The sequence below is a fragment of the Thermobia domestica genome, chromosome 2, assembly GCF_964235325.1.
Source record: "Thermobia domestica chromosome 2, izTheDome1.hap1.1, whole genome shotgun sequence".
Classification (NCBI taxonomy): domain Eukaryota; kingdom Metazoa; phylum Arthropoda; class Insecta; order Zygentoma; family Lepismatidae; genus Thermobia; species Thermobia domestica.
The window spans coordinates 198,003,166-198,025,684 of NC_137455.1; the positions used below are offsets into that span (position 1 = coordinate 198,003,166).

The following is a 22,519-nucleotide window of genomic DNA, read 5'->3' on the forward strand; positions in this document are numbered from 1 at the left end:
TGGAGTGTTGTGCTGCATGGAGCGGAAACGTGAACATTACGTAAATGTGACGAAAATCGACTGAAAGTCTTCGAAATGTGGGTATGGAGAAGAATGGAAAGAAATAGTTGGGTCGAGCGGAAAACGAATGAGAGAGTGTTAGAAATGGTGGGGGAGAAAAGAGCACTTTTAGATATTATTAAGAAGAGGAAGAGAAAATTGGTTGGGACATTACCTAAGAAGATATTGTATCATGATAGACGTCCTAGAGGGTATGGTGGCGGGGAAGAGAGGGGCGAAGGAGACTACAAGTAATGAACGATATAAAAACAGAAAGATCATACGCGAAGACGAAGAGATTGGCGGAGGAGCGTGGAGAGTGGAAACTTTTCAGCTGCTGCAGGTGACCTGCCAGTAAGGGCAGAATGTCTATGATAATGATGATATGATTAAAAGCATGAAATGAAGTTATACATCGGACAATGCAAATAGAATCAAAATATTTAGCTTAGTAACTTCTTTTATTTATTTATTTATTTATTTATTTATTTATTTTGTATGGCCGCACGTAAATTGTATCTCGATAGCATACTACACACGTTATATAGAGAAGAAGTATACAGGCTGTTTCAAAACAACACAGACAACGTTTGGGAGGTGATTCCTGACTCCAAGATAAGACAAAACGTAAGGACTAACCTGGGTGCACAAATGCTTCCTTTCGGAGTTATAGGCTGCCGAAAACATGAAAACTGAACTTTAAAGGTCCATAGCTACAAAACTATGGGACCTACCGTAGTCGGGTCAAGACTTCATTTGGGAACTAATAGGTGTGATGTCCAAAAATACATATTTTAGAATCCCAAGGTACTCATGAAAAAAAAATTATAGAGGGATTTTGGCTACAGGCATATAATTTGAAGTACTTACCAACTACCTCTATAAAAATTGTTGCGGAAGTACCGCAGAATTCTGCAACTTGGATATTTGGATAGAGTACATACTAGTTCTTAATTGAAGTCTTGACTCGACTACGGTAGGTCCCATAGTTTTGGAGCTATGGACCTTTAAAGTTCATTTTTTCATGTTTTCGGCAGCCTATAACTCCGAAAGAAAACATTTGTGCACCCAGGATGGTCTATACTTTTTGTCTTATGTTGGTGTCAGGAATCATCTCCCACATGTTTTCGGTGTTGATTTGAAACACCGTGTATAAGAATTTCACGTAAATGTTGAGAAACAATTGAGCCATTTGGTGGAAGGTAATAAAATCAATTACCAAAATTGTAAGAAAAAGAGACATAAAATATGTATGGTAGTTTAAATTACATGGAAAAGTTAATACTTTTTTTTAACATTATAAGAATTATTTAAAATATTTGAACATGAATCTCTTAAGCCCTGAGATAAGAATCAGTTAGAGATCTTAAAGATGAAATATTTGAAAAATGACCAAAACACTGGACTTGATTCCCTTGTGCACCGAATGCGCCATTTCTATATAGATTTTTTTTTTTTTTTACAAATTAGTTACTATTAACAGTAACAATTAAAAGTAAAAGGTTTAAATAAGGTGAATTTGTGTGAATATCCAAAGAGACTATTATAATTGATGATAAGAACTATAAATAGTGAAAACAAATGGAAGCGGAATAAGGAAATGATACATTTGCCACATGAGGAGTCAAGAAGAGAAAACGTTACAAATTGCTCATTCTTCACACAAGCAGATAAAAAGAAAAAAAATCAGCAGACAAGCCACTAACATCACATAGGGCAACAACATAGCGGCAACCCAACATTACCGCCAGGGTTGACCGAGTTTGGTTGCAGAAGCGACCGTGTTGTTAGTTGTAGGTGGTGGTGGTGTTGCTGGATGAGCTACAGAGCTAGCAAAGCGAGAGAGCGAGAGAGAGAGAGAGAAACGGCATCGTAATGAATATGGAAATTGGTGAGTGTGGTTCACAGAGACAGAAAGAGGGTGCCTTTTCCCTCCAGAGTGGGTGGCTGGGTGGGCGCGAGATGAGAATGTTGCAGAATGTGTATGTAGTGGTGGTGGTGGTTGGGTTTTTGGATGGAAGGATCCGTCTGAACAACTTCACCCTTTCAACCTTTCCGTCGCTCTTTCTCCTTCTCTTGTAGCATCATCCACACTGTTATGATTAGCCGCCATGTTTAAACATGGGAAGGAGACTCCAAGTGAGCTATCATTAGAGGGGGAGAGGAAAACCTGGGGGAACTTTCTTCTACCCCTTTGACTCACCCCCTAGGTACGTGAGGAGCGCAAGGAAGAAGAGATAAACGCGGTTGTAAGGGTGAGATATGATAGGAAACTTGATGAAGTACGTGAACAACTGTGCATACATTAGAGGACATAGAGGGTGATTTTTGTTTTAGGTTATAATGAAAGTATAAAAGATAAACACAAGAAAAAATTGAACATATAATTAATTACGACTACCAATGACTATAAGTGTTCTTCTAATAAAGATCGTAAGTGAAGTGTTCGGATATGTATCATATTAAACTAAGTTATATACTTTAGTGACATCATCCTCTTGTTATGGTACATCTGTTGTTATCCCTTTACAAGGACTTCCAGCTGTATTTGTGAAGTATGTTTATTTAAATAATTAGTTGTAGTGACGGATTTTGGAAACATTTGGTACGGTTCGCAAGGGGATATATATCATTTGTTGGAGAGAAAGTTAATTTTAAACTTGTTTTTTTAATTCATCAAATGTGTTAGTAAGTGATGACATGTAAACATTTTGTGATGATTTTGATTCAAGAATTTTTAACTACTGAATCATTGCTTCAAAATAACTTTCCAGTTTTAGGTTTATACAATACTGGTGAAATATGTGATTTAGAATATGCAGGGTGGCGCATATGTAATGCATGAGGTGCAATTGTTTGTATGATTACTGAACAAATCACAATGTCCAAATTACTATTCGTCAAAATCCGCAGCTGTTAACAAACAAGATGCAAATTTAGATAGGATATAAGTTTTAAAAAATAACTTGGTGATAATGATTTTTAAATATAATACTGTGCTTTTGAGCTAGAGTTAGCTAGAGAAAAGTTTAATAAACAAAACTAATTCAGTTTTAGTTACAAAAGATTACTCAAGAAATTGTGTTTGTTTCTACGTTATTGCCTAAAGAAACTGTAGGGAAGTGTATCTACTATTGCTGGTGATTGCATGTACGCATGCACGTATGAAATAAGCAGGACAATCTTCACCCAAAACGTCATAGTTTATCTCAAGTATTGCAGCTAGAATTTAGTCCAGAGGAGGAAAAGGGAAGCAAGTGAAATTATATCCTCCATAATCATACATTTACAGTAGATTGGAAATTCATTTGTAACTGGGGCTCATGTGGTTCGGATTCCATGTTAATCAGTAGGTTTCGCCTCGTATGGCCTCGCTGCTGAAAGGGACGTTAAACTCACACTCAACTCAACTCATTCGGGAAATCTTTAGGTGTAATATATGAAAGTATATTATAATACAAAGAGTGAAATTGCTGTATCATTACTGAAAAGCAGTTGTACGTAATAAATTTTATAAAATTTCATCTTAAAATAGAAAGAGAAGTGTGTTTGCAATTTAAGAGTAAGTAATTACTATACCTGAGAAATGAACAATAGAGAGTTTGTTTAAAAAGAATGAGACTTGCTTATGTTCACAAGTCGGAAGAGCTCTAAAATAAAAACAAAAAAGAGAAGAAAGCCTCCAAAAAGGTTCGAAATAAATTAACGTAGTGCGCTATCAAACTTAAAATAGAAACAGTGTTAGCTTTTGAAGTGGGTGAATGGTGCCATTTTGAGAGACGTCACACACGAGTTTACACATCTCATAATAAAGATGAATATTCACACTGCAAAAAGTATGTATTATAAAAATTACTGTTGCAATTTTGTTGCCACATTTTGAACAAAATTTGTAAAATATGAATGTATTAGAATATGGTCATTCATTATAAAAATGGCCAATACGTTTACATCAAAGACGTTTAGATACATTCATTTTATATGTCTATTAGTTCCCATTATTATTACTAAATTTTCTATAAGGGCTGTCACGTTCATACACATAAAAGCAATCTAGTTTAACGTAAACTTCTATGACTCGAAAAGTACATATAGGAGTAAAATTCACAAATTTTCAAAGTTGAGCTGGTTGGAGGCAATGACAAGAGCTATTTTCTAACTTTCGAATAAACTGGGAAAGAAAGTTCATCATTGCCATGCAATGTAATGCAATGATACATACTAAACAAGCTTCCACTGCCGCATGTACTTATAATTCCGTACTTAAACTATCTACCTATTGTTCTGTAGTTCGATTCCAGCCCATTCCACCTAATAACTCAATTTCTTTGGAAAAGGCGTCTACCATTGTCTTCCCAAGAGCTTCTCATTTTTTAAAATGAAAAATCACCCTCAGATGAAAAGTTAGACGATTAAAAATTCTACATAGCAATAATACGGAACCTATATTAGGACCCTATGGAACTCCTGTCAATGTAACATTGGTTTGATTTTAACTCTTAATTAGCATTTCGCGTGCTGGCAAGTATAAGCCCTTAAAACTTCCACAACTAAAATAAAAGTAACTTAAAACATTTCTGAGAATGTAAAAACTGTATGAATTAATCTGAGTAGTTTGTCAGGAAGCTAAATTAACTACGGCTTCAAAGAATAAACAAATATATTTATTAAGTATCTCCAAGATAAATCTCAGATTGATATGTACTTAAGTTAGTAGTACAAAGGTTTTACTAATTTAGTCTATATGAAGTTTCACCTGTTTTTTCCACTTGTACACATTTCGTAGGAAGAATCAATCACTTCAAGGAGAATTTTTATTTTTGTTCATGTTTTGGCAGTAAATACTAGTGGAGCAGGGAGCCGCGGTGGCTCAGTGGTAGAGCTCTCATTTCTGATGCGTTTCTGGGTTCCTGGTGTGATGTTAGCTCACGACGCTAAGTGGGGTTTATGGTAGATAAATATCGCTCGCGTGGGTTTTCTCAGGAACAATCCTACAGCAACTTCACTGTATTAGTATATATAATGTATGTATACATGCATTAGTATATACATATATTAGTATAATATATATATACCTTCTAGTTCTTGTTAATGCCTCTTCGTTGTCAACTGGCTAACATACATACTGTCACGTACAGTCCCGGCTTCGATTTCCGCTGGGTACTTGCATCGAACACAAACCGTAGTAGTGGTTGGGAATTCACGTCGATAACTAGTTACTGTATGTCTCGTATAACTACATGGCTCCAAAGGGATGTTAAATTCAAATTAGCTAACATGAACATTATTGTTATTATTATTTATGCTTATCAAGTACTGTTACCAACGTTTAGGGCTGACAACTTTTGGTAAGTATAAAGCAGGACACATTATTTTACATGTGAAAATCACCGTTTCCTGGTATCCAAATTTGTATATGGAATAATTTATAAAGAATAATAGAAAGAAATAAATATAGTCGTGAATATCAATTGAAATAAAAATTTAAACAAACAAACAAAAACACAAATACACACAAAACCGAAAACTAGTAACGCCAGCTTGTTAGCGTTTAGTTAAACAGAAGTTATAAACCACTGAACTGGTAGAAACAAAGAATAACATTATTGGTGTTGATTTTACTGCTTGTAAAACAAGAAAAAAATTATCGATAGAACCATATCAACATCTCTATAGTCATAAGTACACATCGTGAGTCGAAATTTATAAACGTTACTTACAATTTCTGTTGCATATTTTGTTACTTTTTTGGGGGGGGGGGGTGCGTCCATATCATGCCATACCATGCGTTCGACTTAGGCGAAATTTGGGAGCTAGGGTTGTTTTAAAAAATATCAAGATGTTTTCCCCTAATTCGGGACATGTGGCAATTTGTTGTACCAGGAACAAACTGTGTGTGTCAAAATTTCCTGTAGATTACTACTTCTTTTTACGTAAAAATGTATTGATTGATTGAGGTTATTTTCAGTACTGAGGGTTAATTATATCGTACCTGTTGCTCTAAGCAGATCAGAACCAATACTCGGATTTCCATCCGATGCGATCATAAACCCACCGGGAACTAAACCAAGTCACGCGCAAGGAAAGACCATACTACAACAAACTACTTTCGAGCTTTCAAATAAACGTAAGCAATAGAGAAACACACACATAAAACTATTTTTTCCTAATGTACAAAAGCAAGGACGAATTGCTAAGCGACCAACATGGAGGACCATACTGCAACAAACTACTTTCGAGCTTTCAAATAAACGTAAGCAATAGAGAAACACACACATAAAACTATTTTTTCCTAATGTACAAAAGCAAGGACGAATTGCTAAGCGACCAACATGGAGGATGAGTGCAACGTACAATACATTCGTAAATTAGATAAGTAATACAGATATTTATACTAATTGTATTACAAAATTTAAATGTGAAATTGTGAATATATCGTGAAAGACTGTATTGGGTTTATTGTAATTGGTTAAAGCATAGGTTGTGTTCTGTTAGAGTAAATAAATAAATAAGGAAAGAAAAAGTTAAAATATTTTATTATATGCCAAATTTAACATAGAAAGCTAAAACAAACATTGCACAGAAAATTCGTAAAATTGCTCTTAATAGAATTTAATTTCTTTAGTTACAGTAACATAAACAAGATTGTCTTTTCTATTTTCTCTCTCTGAGCTCGTTATATTTCGCGAAATGTAATGAGAACAAAAGGTAACTAAGAGTTTTTACATCCGGCATTTGTAAACGCTTTCATAGTTTTGCCATGAAAAGTTTAATCGCATTTGAGGCCACAGCCAACTCAGTTTTTGTGCTACAGTTTTAAGTGTAATCCATGCAGTTGAACCTGTGCATGAATACACGGATTGTATGTCACTGTGTACAGCGCCCAGTATACACTACATTGGAAGGATATTTCGCCTCTGGGATAGGATTTTTGGATGACCACGTGACATCCGGTGGATTTTAGGGGTCACTGAAAGCAAAGTTGATTGGATCACATGAATCAGCGAACATTACATGGTAGCCAGATTCCAATGCCTTTCAGGGAAATGTTTCTAGCAAAGGGATTTCCACTGATACATATCCACTGTAAATACACTTTCATTGTTGACTTCCTTTTAGCTATTTAATGCCTAAACTTGCTTTTACTTCATCCATGTTACAATGTGAAACATTGGGTTGGTATATTCCGGGTGGAATAATAATGGACCACGCATTATCTTAATCTCGGTTAGATTTTGGTTCAGTGGTCGAGTGCTTGTATCTGGTGGGTGGGGTCCCTGGTTCAATTCCACCTCGCACCAAGCAGGTTTTGTGGTGGTTAAACACCATGTGCATGGGTTCTCTCGTTTCCCCTAACTTTCTTCATTTCACATTTAATTGATTATCATTAACTAGACCTAGGTACATAAAATTGGGATGTAAAACCAAAAAGAAAAAAAAATCATTTCGATTCTATTCAATCTGTGTGGTATTTCTATTGATAAGAAATATAGATTATGAATATAATATCGTAGAAATTTACACTCTTTTATAATAGGAAAAGGTAACTGTTACTTTTAAAATCTCTACTTTTCGAAAAGAGTTAGAAGCAGTCCTTATACGTAATTTTGTTGAGTACTAGCACGGCATTTTCGTAGTTTGACCTCAGTGAGAAACTATAATGAAAGAGAAACTTGAAGGTAAAAAACTTTCAACGAAATTCACAGCACATTGAACGATATAAATGAGCAATTCACAACGTGTGTGGGTGGGTGGGAAGAGAGGAGGGATAGAATGCCAACAAGTGGATTACTAACACTAAAACTAATACACTACTAACAATTGTAAGACATTATGCCACCTGTATAGACTATCATCGTCTGAACCAGTTACATTAACTTTGGGCTACACTGTCTTGAATCGGGTGCATTTGGCAAATTTACCGCAAGATCAGTTCGCACAGAACAGACTCTTCCTTAGTATTAATATACATTATATTGTATACTGCATACTATCTTGTAGTGTATCGTGTGTACACTATCTTATATAGCATATCACAGATCCCAGTAAGGAATGTAAGAAAATTGATACAGAATTTTGGATAGAACCGAAAGATTGGGATCTATAATACTTGCAAAGAACAGAAAAGGAGTAATTAGTATCCATTAATGGGTTACATTTATTTAATCATCAGGGCTTCCACACTTTTATCTGGCGCTATTATGCGAAATAAATCAAACTCCGAGCGACATTTCTAGTCTAAAATTTGACGCTCGTCGTTTGATCGTTATGTAAGTAACATGGAATTATGACATTAAATTGAGACGCATGAATAACTACACAGTATTAAGCCCACACAGTCTAACATAGTGTCAAAAAACAAAGAAAAGAAGAGTCAGTTGTGGGTATCACATAATCAAACAAGGGAAGACATAAGTGAATTCACTAGCAAAAGTTTTCTTCAGTATCAGTTCAATATAGCGCAACTAAAAGCTATTTTTCAGGTTGCAAGCTCATATTCATCTAACTTTTTATTTACGTAGTCGTTCGAAATAACAATATAAATTTACTTTGTCCATGATTGAATGATTAACAACTATCATACCTTCTTAAAGCCCTGTTATATCAGTGTTAGGATCTACTATTTCTGAGAAACGGATAGTTCAAAAATATGGATTGTATTATAAAGTTATTACCTTTGTATTCATCTGGTAGGCGAAGAATTCCAATTCACTCAACTTTATCTAACGTATTGTAAAGACAATACGGATGGAATATTTGAACTAAATCATCACACTTGGAGTAAAACCAGGATTAGAAATAAATAAAATATCTTGTTTAACTTCAATTAATTATGCTATATATACGAGGCATGTCCAGAAAATAAGTGTACTAGATTTTTGTATGTTTCAAAAAATATTTAAAACAAAACTTTTACATGCTTACATCAGTACATATGTTAACTATTTTTCCATGTAGTCGCCATCCCTCTCGAGCACTTAGTGAGACGAGGGATTATTTTTTTTAAGCCTTGGTCAAAGAAGTCTGCCGCCACATCTTTTGCCCGATTCTTCATCTCCACCTTCACTTCCTCGTCAGTTGAAAATTTTCCCCACCCATGTGCATCTTCAGAACAGATGATAGTCTGAAGGGTCAGATGAATGCGCATATCAGTAAAAATCGATGCTCTTCCACTCCTCTGCTCATCGTGAACATCACTACGATCGTTTTTACATTCATGATACCATTTAAGCACACTTGTACGATTCATAATTCCTTCGCCACAAACTGATTTTATCCCGTTAAAAACTTCAGACGATTTTCCCTTCACAACGAGATTACGGATAAAGCTGTGAATCTCGTATTTGGTGGAAGATTTTATAGATATCTTTCATTAGAGACATTACTATGGGTACAGTTTTAGACGTACTGACGGGCTTGCTGGAAAGAATAGGAACTGCAGTGTGACCAACATAGCAATCTGTCCGCGAGAGCCCTAGTACATTTATTTTGTGGACGTGCCTTGTACTAAAAAAGAAAAATACAATGCTGTTGTTATGGTGGTGGTTTATGGATTAGAGTTGAGTTGATCTTGAGTTTAACGACCCTCTCAGCAGCGAGACTATATGAGACGGGCCTACTGATTGACGTGGAATCCGAACTACACGAGCTCTAGCTGGGAATTGAACCTGGGTCTCCCACGTCAAATGGGCATACGCTAACCGCTTAGCCATGAAGGAGCTCTGGTTTTTGGATTAGAGTTTAGCGTCCCATTTAAAATTACATAAAACGTATATCATGAGTTCTAAGGAAGTTTAAACTTAAATCCAACCTACAGTAATATATTCAGATTTCAATACTCTCCTCCTTGTAATCGAACTCGTGACACAGTGCACATAAACTTGTGCACTAGCCACTAGTCCAGCTGAAGGATTAATATAAATAGGGTCTACATGTAAGTGGTAACAAAAGAATTAACGGAATGAAGAACTGTGAAAATCCTGAAGAAAAATTAACAGATACGGCGTTAACCCCCATAATATTGATACATGAATAATGGTAGAACGAAGGACCCTTCGAATCAACTCTTTCAGCTTATAAAACAGTGGTATTCAGGTAATGAACCTATATTTATGTTTGTTCTACAAATTATCTTTAAAAAAATGAAATGTAATCTTTGAGTTTTACGTCCCACGGTTATGCCTGTTAGGCTAAAGGAGACTGTGATGATGAGTAATGAATAAAATGGTGGAATGAAGAAAGTGGGAGGAAACGGGAGAACCCCAAGAAAACCCACGCATACGGTGTTTGTCCACCACAAAGTTCACTAGGCGAGGGCTGGGATCGAACCCGGGACCCCTAGCACCAGTGGTGAACGCTCTACCATTGAGCCACCGCGGCCCCAAATTATTTTAATGTTGTCTGATTCTATTTGATACCCATGATCAACAAGCAAAATATCCTTATGCAGTATATGTTTTACGAGCAAAGCAAAGAGAAAAATAACCATTCAGAGATACTGTATGTTAAATGAAATTTCCATGTTCTTTCTGACTTCCCAAATTTAATTCTTTCTGCCTTTCTATGCTTTTTTCTGTTTGTAATTTGATGAAACTATTTAGAGTTAGTCAAGATTCTTCACTAAGTACTTTTGTATAATGCTTTTTAAATCTAGACTCTAGTCCTTGCTGATTGTAAAACGGACAGCAGAACAAAAATATTGGATTGAAGAAATTTACAAAAAGTAACACAAATTACTTTGAAGAGAATTAAGCTACATAGAACCAAACATAAACAGCTAAAGCTTTGTAAGTCTGCTTCCCATACACTCGAAAATGTTGAGTGGATTTCCTTTTGTCCAGATAATTTATGATATTAACTTTACGTCAATGAAAGCCAGAGATTACGTACTTACAAACAGGCAAACAAACCGAAATATGTGAAATGAGATAGCCTCACCCTACTGAATCCTGTTCAGATTTCCTCCTCTCCTATATCTGTTTTCACGCTGGATGTTTTAGACTGCCTAAATTTCCTCGCAAACCGTATGTAACGATCAGCAATGCGAATAGTAAGTTTAGGAAACTTGGAATTTTAAAGCGGTACAAGGTTGTATTTGTTTTTATCACGCAGGATTTTAGGATTCAGGATTTAGATTTCTGGGCTTTCGGCATCTATGGCCATGTTAGCCCGTCATGATTTGAAGGTTGACGTCCCTCGGCGAGCACATTAACCGGGGAAAGGGAAGGAAGAAAGTATTGGGAAAGGAAGGAAGCGGCCTAGGACCTATATGTTAGGTACCACCCTGGCATTCGCCTGGTGTGAATGGGTAAAATCCAGGAAAACCTCACTCAGGATGGCTGACCTGAAAAGAAAAGTTTTTAAACTTTTCAACCGAGTGTCCCTACCGGGAATCGAACTCGAAACTGCCCGCAACGAAGGCGAGAGCGTTAGCGACTGGGCTACGCGCGACCGCTTTTATCACGCAGTCCAAAGTCTTGATAGGAACATTAAATTATAAAAGTGATCTGAGTTTTATTAACATTATGATTAGATATCGCCCTAATATTCGGTAATTATAACATTTTACAAGTAAATTATTAAAGAATGTTGTTCATATTATCGTTTTGTTTTTTAACAAGTTAGCATAAGTTTCTTCAAATACTCCTGTGAAAGTTATTACCAACTGTCCTTAGTATAAGAGATGTTGTTTAAATACAAAAGTTCAATGAAGTAAAATTAAAGCACATACTTAATTGAAACATCTGCGTGTGGTTAAGCAGTGCCAATCGATCATATTGTATAACACAGAATGACTCAAATAAAATTAGTCGGGCGTAGCAATACCAGATACAGGCAGAAAAGTTAGGAAAATGTAAGCATTGGCTTATTTGCATGTTACATGCTAAAAGTGTTGCCCGTTAACATCCAGACACTTCTGTACACGTTGTAACATATAGGCTGACACTGCCTGTAGGTCTTAACGGGTGATGCTAAGGATGTACGTATGATGTTTTGCTGTAGTTCAGCCATGGTATGGGGCTTATTTACGTACATCTTCTACTTTAAGCATCCCCAGAGATAAACGTCACAGGAGGACAGATACAGGGAACAAGGGAACCACAATCCCTTACTTACTGTGTTCTCCATCACAGGAGGCCAAATATAGAGAACAAGGGGATCGCAATCCCTTACTTGCTGTGCTATCTTCTGTAAACAGTTCATGCGCCAACCCCAGGAATTTGTTCAAATTGTGGCATGTAGCTCTGTCTTGTTGGGAGTGGGAGTATAGTTTTTTCCTTATGGTATCAGTTCGTCGTAGAACTGTTGCAAGAAGTTCGATAAACTTTGTTATGCATTGTTGATTCGAAGAACATTAGACTTCCTACACTTGTCTCTGAAACTCAGCACCAAGTACCAATTTCTTGGTTATGAAGGAGTGTTTTGTGTAAGATATGTTGATTCTTAACAGACCAGTGCCGTGTATTCTGCACATTTACGCAACACTATAAATGGAACCACCCATCGTTGAACATAAAGTACAGCATAGATTGTAAACGTTTGTCTGGAAACATTGTCAATGCCTAATTACAAAAAATAACCCATTTATGTGTGCTTGGCCTCTTCAATTCCTGGCTATATGTTACTCGGTATGTTTTCAATTTCAAAGACTTCAACACGATAATACGTTGTTCAAGACATCTTTGTCTAATAAGATAGTATCCGGGTAGACTTTTTCAGAAATCGTGTTATCTGCTGTTGACTATCACAGGTAACCCCCAGTATTCGGACAACATTTGTTTTAAGTCGTTTTATATCAGCCGCAGACCTGGTTTGGTCCATTTTTGCAGCTGGTTCTGAACACAGCGTTTTGCTGATGGTTTTGTTCCAGAGTATAAAGCAGTGAAATCGTCTTGAGTGTTCTTAATTGACCCCGTCCGCACACATTTTTCCATTATCACAATCCGTTACTGCACACAAAACACCAGTATCTCGATGTGACTTGCTCACTAGAACTGAACAGGCTGGGTATTCTAGGTAAACAACTGCACATCGGGCTGCACACCGGCAACAGTCTGAACTACTCACAAGTAAACCTTACGTTTGGGTGAATCGAATTGCTGACTGAGACATATATGAGAAAGTAGTACTAAATGTGGTCAGTATTTCAGTGAAGTTTTAGGTGCGAAGCTCCAGGGGTTTAGGAGATATAGCTACCAGAACATCACATGGAAGTACAGAATAGTCTTCATACAGTTGGAGGTAAAAGCTCTGTAAGACCTCTTGTAACGACAAAAGATGAATAACAAATATATGGGTACATATTAGGACTAGGGGGAAGTCATATAGTAAGGGTATACCTGACGGCGGCCATCTTGAAATCCGCCATTTTGAATTAAGGTTAAGTTTTTAAAATAGGAATAGGGTCATGTGATACATGATTTAAGGCGCAAATTTAATCAGAAGAACAATGGTGACGTTAATTTTGATTTACGTGCAATTGGTAAAAAGTTACAGGGGAATTAAATATTGTTGCAGCATATGTATTAGTCCTTTACCCCACCTTGTAAATTTTGTGTTAATGGTAATAATTAAATAAAAAGCAGATGGATAAATTTTAGGTCTATGGTAAGAGTTGCCTTGATGGCGGCCATGTTCAAATCCGCCATTTTGAATCAGACAAAAGTTTTAAACAAAACGCATAACAGTGACACCTTATTAATAGCAAATTTTACCATAACTCCAACGGTATAACCATTTTTGCTTTATCATTAACCAGCACAAAATTAAATGGATCGCTCCTTACGACTACTGCTTTGACTGAATTGTTAACAACAAATGTGTCAAGTGTAACTCGATTGCCTTTGTCAGGTGTGCTCACTGTGAGCAGAGCATTTGTGCAAGTCATGCACTCTTTTCTGAACTACATATTGATTGTACTAATTGAGGACTTTTCTGGAAAAAAGACCCAAGTTCAATTATGACTCAATTCCAATTTGGTCATTTTCCCCTGAATTAGCAACTTGTTTATGCGATAACAAATGCTGGTTAATGATAAAGCAAAAATTGTTATACCGTTGGATTTATGGTAAAATTTGCTATTAATAAGGTGTCACTGTTATGCGTTTTGTTTAAAACTTTTGTCTGATTCAAAATGGCGGATTTGAACATGGCCGCCATCAAGGCAACTCTTACCATAGACCTAATATTTATCCATCTGCTTTTTATTTAATTATTACCATTAACACAAAATTTACAAGGTGGGGTAAAGGACTAATACATATGCAGCAACAATATTTAATTTCCCTGTAACTTTTTACCAATTGAGCGTAAATCAAAATTAATGTCACCATTGTTCTTCTGATTAACTTTGCGCCTTAAATCATGTATCACATGACCCTATTCCTATTTTAAAAACTTAACCTTAATTCAAAATGGCGGATTTCAAGATGGCCGCCGTCAGGTATACCCTTACTATATGACTTCCCCCTAGTCCTAATATATACCCATATATTTGTTATTCATCTTTTGTCGTTACAAGAGGTCTTACAGAGCTTTTACCTCCAACTGTATGAAGACTATTCTGTACTTCCATGTGATGTTCTGGTAGCTATATCTCCTAAACCCCTGGAGCTTCGCACCTAAAACTTCACTGAAATACTGACCACATTTAGTACTACTTTCTCATATATGTCTCAGTCAGCAACTCGATTCACCCAAACGTAAGGTTTACTTGTCAGAGAATTACACATAGTTATTTCCTCGTTTCTGTTATTGCCCGTCCGAACTACTACTCGTAATATGTAGGCTACTCTTATTTTAGCATTTACAGTTCTTTCAATATGGTACATATATCTATTGCAACTCTATCCATCACAACTCTGGAATCCAGTAAAGGAATAACTAACACTTCTGACCAGAGTATATACACTTACTTATTAAAAAGTAAAATACAGTGTAACGGTTTCGACAACTTAACATTATCTTCATCAGACACTAACTCTGATTAGTGTCTGATGAAGATAACGTTAAGTTGTCGAAACCGTTACAATATATTTTATTGTATAATAAATAAGTGTGTATACTCTGGTCAGAAGTGGTAGCTATTCATAGGGGGTCTACATCTATTATCTCGCATAGCTTTTTATTTCTTGAAATAACACACAGAAGTTACTATATCTAATTACAGTCTTTTCATTGTTTATTGCTGTTTGTAAAATAGTTCCGATACCAAGGATGGAATGAAATTATACTATAAATTCATTACATAGTTACTGAAATGATTTCAATTTCGGAATTTTAACTTTAAAACGTGTTAACCGAGTATAATGTGAAGATTTCTCATGCAGCAATCAGATTCTCTATATACCATGACATCGAATCAAACAGCACTGGATGAGTTCCTCAAGAACCACCAGTCACCAGCGGCGTTAATTTCTCTATAACTTTTGAAGAAGGGGGGGGGGGGAGAGCGTTCATGTATGTGTTTGCGAAATATTTAAGTAATGATATCCATATCCTGGAGACCCGAAGCAAAGTTTGAGAAGAAACAGGATCCCTCGCCTTTCCTCTTTACTCTACCATGCCTGCCACGCTGCTTAGGTGTGAGTTCACAAGACATACTGGAGGGATGCGCTCTTTTAGCCTGCACCCAGTGATAGAAATTTCATTGGTCTTATTGATTCAAGTTTTCGAGATTCCTATAAACCCAAATGGGGAAGGGGGGCGCGGTGGCTCAGTGGTTGAGCGTTCACCTCCGGTGCTTGGGGTCCGTGGTTCGATCCCAGCTCGCGCCGTGTGGACTTTGTGGTGGACAAACACCGTGCTCGTGGGTTTTCTCGGGGTTCTCCCGTTTCCTCTCACTTTGTTCATTCCACCATTTCACTCATCTCTCATCATCACCGTCTCCTTTAGCCTAACCGGCATAACCGTGGGACGTAAAACTAAAGATTTTTCCAAATGGAGAAGCTCAATGTAATACCATCTCCATTGAGAAAAAAAAAATATTAAATTGCTCCAAGACATAAAACATGATACTTTATTACATAAGCACTACAGTGGTATAGTAGTCTCAATTCCATTATAAACATAAGGTTCAAAATCAGATTTACGAGCCGAACACGTCAGTCCATATGTAACACTAATTTGTAGTAGTAAATAGTCACGTTAACAGATATCACTACCTGCGCTGCCTGTCTGGTCCAATAAATCTCACTAGTTTAAAAGTAATTTGCAGATTTAAAGGTATTGTGACGATTTAATTACATTGAAATAATTTCGTTATTTCAATGTAACTATTTCAAAATAGGATATCCTTAAGTCACAGTGGGTCAAAGGATTAGATGCAACAGCGACAAATAATAATAATAATAATAATAATAATAATAATAATAATAATAATAATAATAATAATAATAATAATAATGTGTGAAACTTTAATGAGTATAATAGTATAGCACCTTGGTCAAGGAGCTTTGTTCTTGACACTCTACGAAGTCAAAGTATTTTCTTTCGGAGAAATAATCATTTACATTTGAAGATCAAAATTTCTTAATGAACAGAGGTAGAGCGTTCCTCTCTGGTGCATGGGGTTAATGGGTCGACCCCAGCTCGCGCCAAGTGAGCTTTGTGGTGGACAAACACTGTGCGCGTGGATATTTTCGGGGTTTTCCTGTTTCCTCCCACTTTCTTCATTCCATTATTTCATTCATTTCTCACCATCACCGTCTCCTTTAGCCTAGCTGACATAACCGCGGGTAGCAAATACATTTTTATTAACTAACGGCCCGGTGTGCAAATCGGAAGGCGATTTGCAAATTGTAGTACGCCATTACCCTTCATCTTCTCCCCAATAAGTACCCTTATCTTGCAAAATGCGTATATTTTGATCTTACCACTATATTGGACACTCAAGGAAATCCCCTGACTAACAATGAAGCATCTAACAAAAAAAAAAACTTCAATTTCTTTGCAAAATCTGTTCAATTTTGAAATTTGAAAGCTCTTAATTCGAACACGCTTGCGACAGAGGATTTCTCAGGTTGCCTAATTGTTTAATATGTAGAAAGGAGTGAATGAGCATAGTATTGATATGAAGTCAGAGTTACGCCCCGCGACCCTCCCTAGTAAATAAGTAGGCTAGAAGATATCCTGAGGAAAACAAAAAGACAAATTGGCCATCTTCGAACATCTTATAAAATATTACCATACATACACACACATAAAGAAAAAAAGCATTCAAAAAATCTGGACAATTTCAGGTGACACTGAATTGTGGCTATTAAGAAACAGTAAATACAACTCGAAGAGAACATTTCACTGTCGTATGTGGATGGTACTTAGAGATATCGCTTTAAAAGTAGAGGTAAATACTTAATCACCCTGTACTATCTACGAGTTGTTTTAGAACAAGCATTTTAAAAGACGAGTAAAGTCACTATCAAATTATTATTAAATTAGAACTAAAAACTAGTTCAAATATTCTGAGTTGGTATTATTGATCGTGCCGTTGTTAGTGGGAGCAACAGCAATTCGAGCATGATGCAAAACTGGGGGATAGAAAGAAGGGGAGAATTAAGCGTGAGAACGCAAAAAGGGAATGATGATTCCTTACATATGGGGAATTAAATGCAAAATATCTAGGGCAGCGGGTTAGTTGGGTTGAGAAGGGACAGTGGAGCTTGGTATGTACGGAATTTGGACGACTTGGTTTTCAAGATCATGAGCGTGCATGCAATGTGCGGTCATGTAGCGTGCTAATGTAGATGAACTTTTCCACATGTTCAATCTTGTGTCTTGTATACATACAAATGTACTCGTAGTGCTTTTGGATGGGTAGTATAATCAAGCAGTGTGGTCATAATAATAGCTGTCTTCCATTGATTATACACAGTTTATGCTACAGTGACAGCATACAGAAATAAACTTGCGATCAAAATCTTTCACTAACTAGCTAACTCTATGACCTTTGGAAAACAAAAGTTCAGTACCGCATTTACAAATGCTCTCCATTGACCTCTGTCCTTAGCCAACTTTATCCACTTTGTATTCCTATTTCTGCGAAATACATCTTAACACTCGTAGTCTTTTCTCACTTGCGCCTAGATCTTCCTAACAGTCTATTTCCAGTTAAAAAAATTGCAAATGGTTCTGTTTTTTTCCTTTGAGCCAACTAGACTTAATAATCTTACAATATTAGGTAAACGGTATAAATTATGCAGTTCCTTGTGAAGTTTCAGTCACTCGTTACTCCCGTCCCCTTCTGGATCCAAATATTCCTCAGGACATTTTCAGTCTGCATTCTCCCCTCAAAGTAAGCGACGATGCTTTGCAACCACACAGCACAACAGGCGTTATCATCGTTATATATATTTTAAGCTTCCGATTATTATTAAGAATTCGCGAAAAGTGATATATAGTATTGTTAATCGTTGTTCTCTTCTTAATTAACGGAAAATATATTTTATCCAACAAATGTTATGAATGAAACAAAAGTTAATTTCATGTTATTGAACATATACATTCGATAATAAAAAGTAATAACATACTTTATATATATATATATATATATATATATATATATATATATATATATATATATATATATATATATATATTCTTTTGTTAAAACTTAGAAGAGAATATTTTAATTTCATATGTTTTGTTTACGAGTAACATGTGGAAGATTCCCAAATATAGGTTGATCTATTTCGAGACCAATATTTCATGATAGAACTGTGTATTCTCTTTTATCTCCCTTTCACCAGCGAGGTTATATGAAACGTGAACCTACAGCTTAACGCGGGATATGATTCACATGCAAGCTCGTACCCACAGGGGGACTAGGGAGGCCGAGTGTTCCCTAAAATTTTCACGATAGGCTTGCAAATAAACTATAATATGCTGGTGAACTATAATGTGGTTGGATCGGGCCTCCGTAACTTCTACCGGCCCCCCTATAGTTTTGGGCTGGCTACCGGTCTTTTCACATGAGCTTCCACCTGAAATTTAATCTGGATCCCTGCGCCAAAGGGTTATATGCTAACACTATACCCATGAGGAAGCTCCCTATTAATTATTTTTCCCAACAATGTCTATTTGCGCCATTGATTTTTTTCTCAAAAATTACTCTTGGGAACTTACCTTCAAGCATATTATTTAATTCAGTTTCAAATCATGTATCGATATGTGTCACATTTGCACAATATGACAATAAGAGGAAACTTAAAAACTTAAAGTTGATCTAAATTTTTGGATGCATCTTTATTAATCATTGTGTGCACTGTAGTCTTGCTAATATCATAATAAAAGCTTGCTGAAGCAATTGAGTATTAGCTTTATCTTACTAAATGACATGATTATCATAGAGTATCAGTTTGTAGATTTACTAAAAATTCGTTAGATTTTTCTTATTGCACTCATCCATATTTTGTGGAACTCAATAAGGTAAATCTATTGGTATATCTTTCATTTTTTCGTCAAATACTAATAATATTGTATACTTTTCTTTTCAGAGCTAAGGCTACCTGAGACATGGACTTACAACTTTTTATGAAATCCAAACCACGGAACACCTATTAGAAGTTTAGTCTGAGTCTCTCACTCTGGCCAATAAGTTCTTTGAATATATTTTTCTGGTGGTATTCTATGAATTACGGCTTCTGAATCTTACGTAAAGCTTGATCGAAGGATAGATGTTTGTTATACATATCCATACCGTTGACTTGAGATATTTCTAGGTAACTGCAAGAAAGTGATCAAAGGCTATTAGAATTTGAACTATGTAGGGAAGATACTGTAGACTATTTATAATTAAAACTAGTATCCACACCGTTGGTATGGCATATTTTAAAGTAAACATTAAAAGAGACCGTATGCTATTTAAAATTAGAATCTACACCGTTGGCTTAACATACTTTTAGGTAACTGTAGGAAAGAGATCGTAGGCTATTAGAATTAGAACTGTGCAGGGAAGACACCGTAGGCTATTTAGAATTAGAAATAGAATCTACGGAATACAAAGTAGAAACTGGATGCAGTTAGCTAAGGATAGAAGTCAGTGGAGAGCTTTTGTGAACGCGGCATTGAACCTCCGGGTTCCATAGGCCATAGAGTTAGTTAGTTAATAGAATCCACACTGATGGCTTAGCATACTTGTAGGCAACTGTAGGAAAGACATTGTAGGCTATTAGATTGAGAACTGGTAAGGAAGAGACTCTAGACTATTTAGAATTAGAATTAGAATCCACACCAATAGCTTAGCGTACTTCTAGGCAACTGTAGGAAAGAGATTGTAGGCTATTAGAATGAGAACTATGTAGGGAAGAGACTGTAGACTGTTCAGAATTAGAATCCACACCGTTGCGTTGGTTTAGCAAACTTTTAGGTAAATATAAGAAACAGGCAATAGGCTATTTTGGATTTTTTGCATCACTTCTTTATTCCCATGCAAGGTACTTCAGCTGTAGTATCAAGTAAAACTGAACTCAAATTAGTCTACTCGTTTCGATGTTACAGTTATCACGATAATGGAAACATAATTTCCAACACATGCAATGTGTGTGGTGCTAACATTCAGAATGCGTATGCAGCATCGTTCATCAGATTAACGGTGCTCCTCAACTGTATTAAGTTGCATTTTCTTCAAATGTATCCATTATTTTGATAACTATTTGTATACACACTGAACAAAATGACACTTATGAGATGTCACACTGAATCTTTTTAATACTAGACAAAATGACACGTGGTCATATAGGGTACATTCATGACTAATCCTATGAATTAAACAAATCTATGCAGTTTCTTTGTGACTAAGTGGTTAGCATATGCGCCTTTGGCGTGGGAGACCCGGGTTCGATTTCCGGCGGGAGATCATGCGGTTCGACTCCCACTTTAAGTTGTAGGTCCACATCTCATATATCCTTGATGCTGAAAGGGACGCTAAGCTGAAAATCAAATCAGAACAAATCTGTGGTTTGTAAATAATGTGAATTGCTGATCAATAGGGTTCCAAACATTGCCAGTTTGTAAAAGAAAAAAGAAGAAAAGTGTTACTATTTTAGTATTTGTCAAAATGTCTGTTTTTGAGAAAATATTAATTAAGACTTTATATTAATTCACAAAGTATACGCTGTAGACGTCAAATAACAAATGCCATGTATTATGAAAGAAATCATATAAAGGAAATATTCACATGTTGATGGCATCAGTGTGTCAGGTACAAGTAATGATAAAATGAGTTAAAATCTTAAATCGATCAAAATAAATTAATTGTATGTAGTCACTTTTCGAATTATTTATTGTCATTGTATATGGTGTTGATACAATTTTGTGAAAAAAATTGCAGGCTGGTTAAAAGTAATCAACTCCAATCTGAAAAGAAAACGATGGTAGAACCGGGGAATCCGTGTGCTGACCAAACACCATCCATTGAAAGTGTGTCACATTAATAGCCAGGGATTTCGGGATGGTGGCTAATAGAAATTTAATATTTAACAATCGCATAAACCACAGGATTGACCAGGCGTACAGAAACCTTGGATTTATTATCAAGATTAGTAAAGGGTTTAGAAGTATTACCGCTATTCAAAAGCTCTATGAACACTATGTTTGTAACAAACTTGAATACACAGCCAATGGAACCCTCACACAAAAACAAAGATAAATAATATAGAAGAAGTTCAGAAAGGCACCTGGTATATAGGGAAACACAAATATATCCGAAGACATACAATGGTCTATCTTTAAATTTAAACTTCAGTACATTAAATCTTGAACAGCGATGAATAATAGATGATATGTTGTTTCTATATAAGTTATTTAATAATAAAATCGACTGCACCGATTTACTTCAAGAATTTAAAATATCCACTCCTACAAATGTAGCTTGTTTTGAAGATTTCAATTTCTTTTATTGCGACAGATTACACATGAACACAAATAAGGGGTCGCCAGTATGGAAATTGAGTACAACCTACAATAGGTTAACAAAATACAGAATAGATTTGGATATTAATATTAAAAACACAAGTTAATTACAATTAGTTCTTTATAATATAATAAGAAATAATTGTGCATGAAAGAACATGAATGATATTGCAACCGCATTATAAGTGTACTATAATATGAATGTATGAATGAATGTGTTATATATAACATGTAACGAATACTGTAATTGGATTATGTAGCCTATTGTATATATATATATATATATATATATATATATATATATATATATATATATATATATATATATATATATATAGATTGATAGATAGATACACATAGAGAGAGAGTCTGTCTACAATATTTGTTTCGTAGTCTTTAAACTGTATATACATTTATTACATATCAACACACTTCAGAAAATATAGGCCCTACGCTTTCTGCAGTTAGATTGTTCTCTCAAGGAAATTGTACAGATATTTTAAACACTTCCCAGCCAATTTATCTCACTGGCACTATTCTTTCTCTTTTTATCTCATATCTATTTAGCACT

At 35.7% G+C, this 22,519-nt stretch overlaps 1 protein-coding gene across 2 annotated transcripts in view; it reads right to left on the reverse strand.

Moving 5' to 3' along the window:
- Positions 1-22,519, reverse strand: part of LOC145678351 (protein CEPU-1-like) — a 1,025,842-nt gene that overhangs the window by 949,859 nt on the left and 53,464 nt on the right. The window lies entirely within an intron of this gene.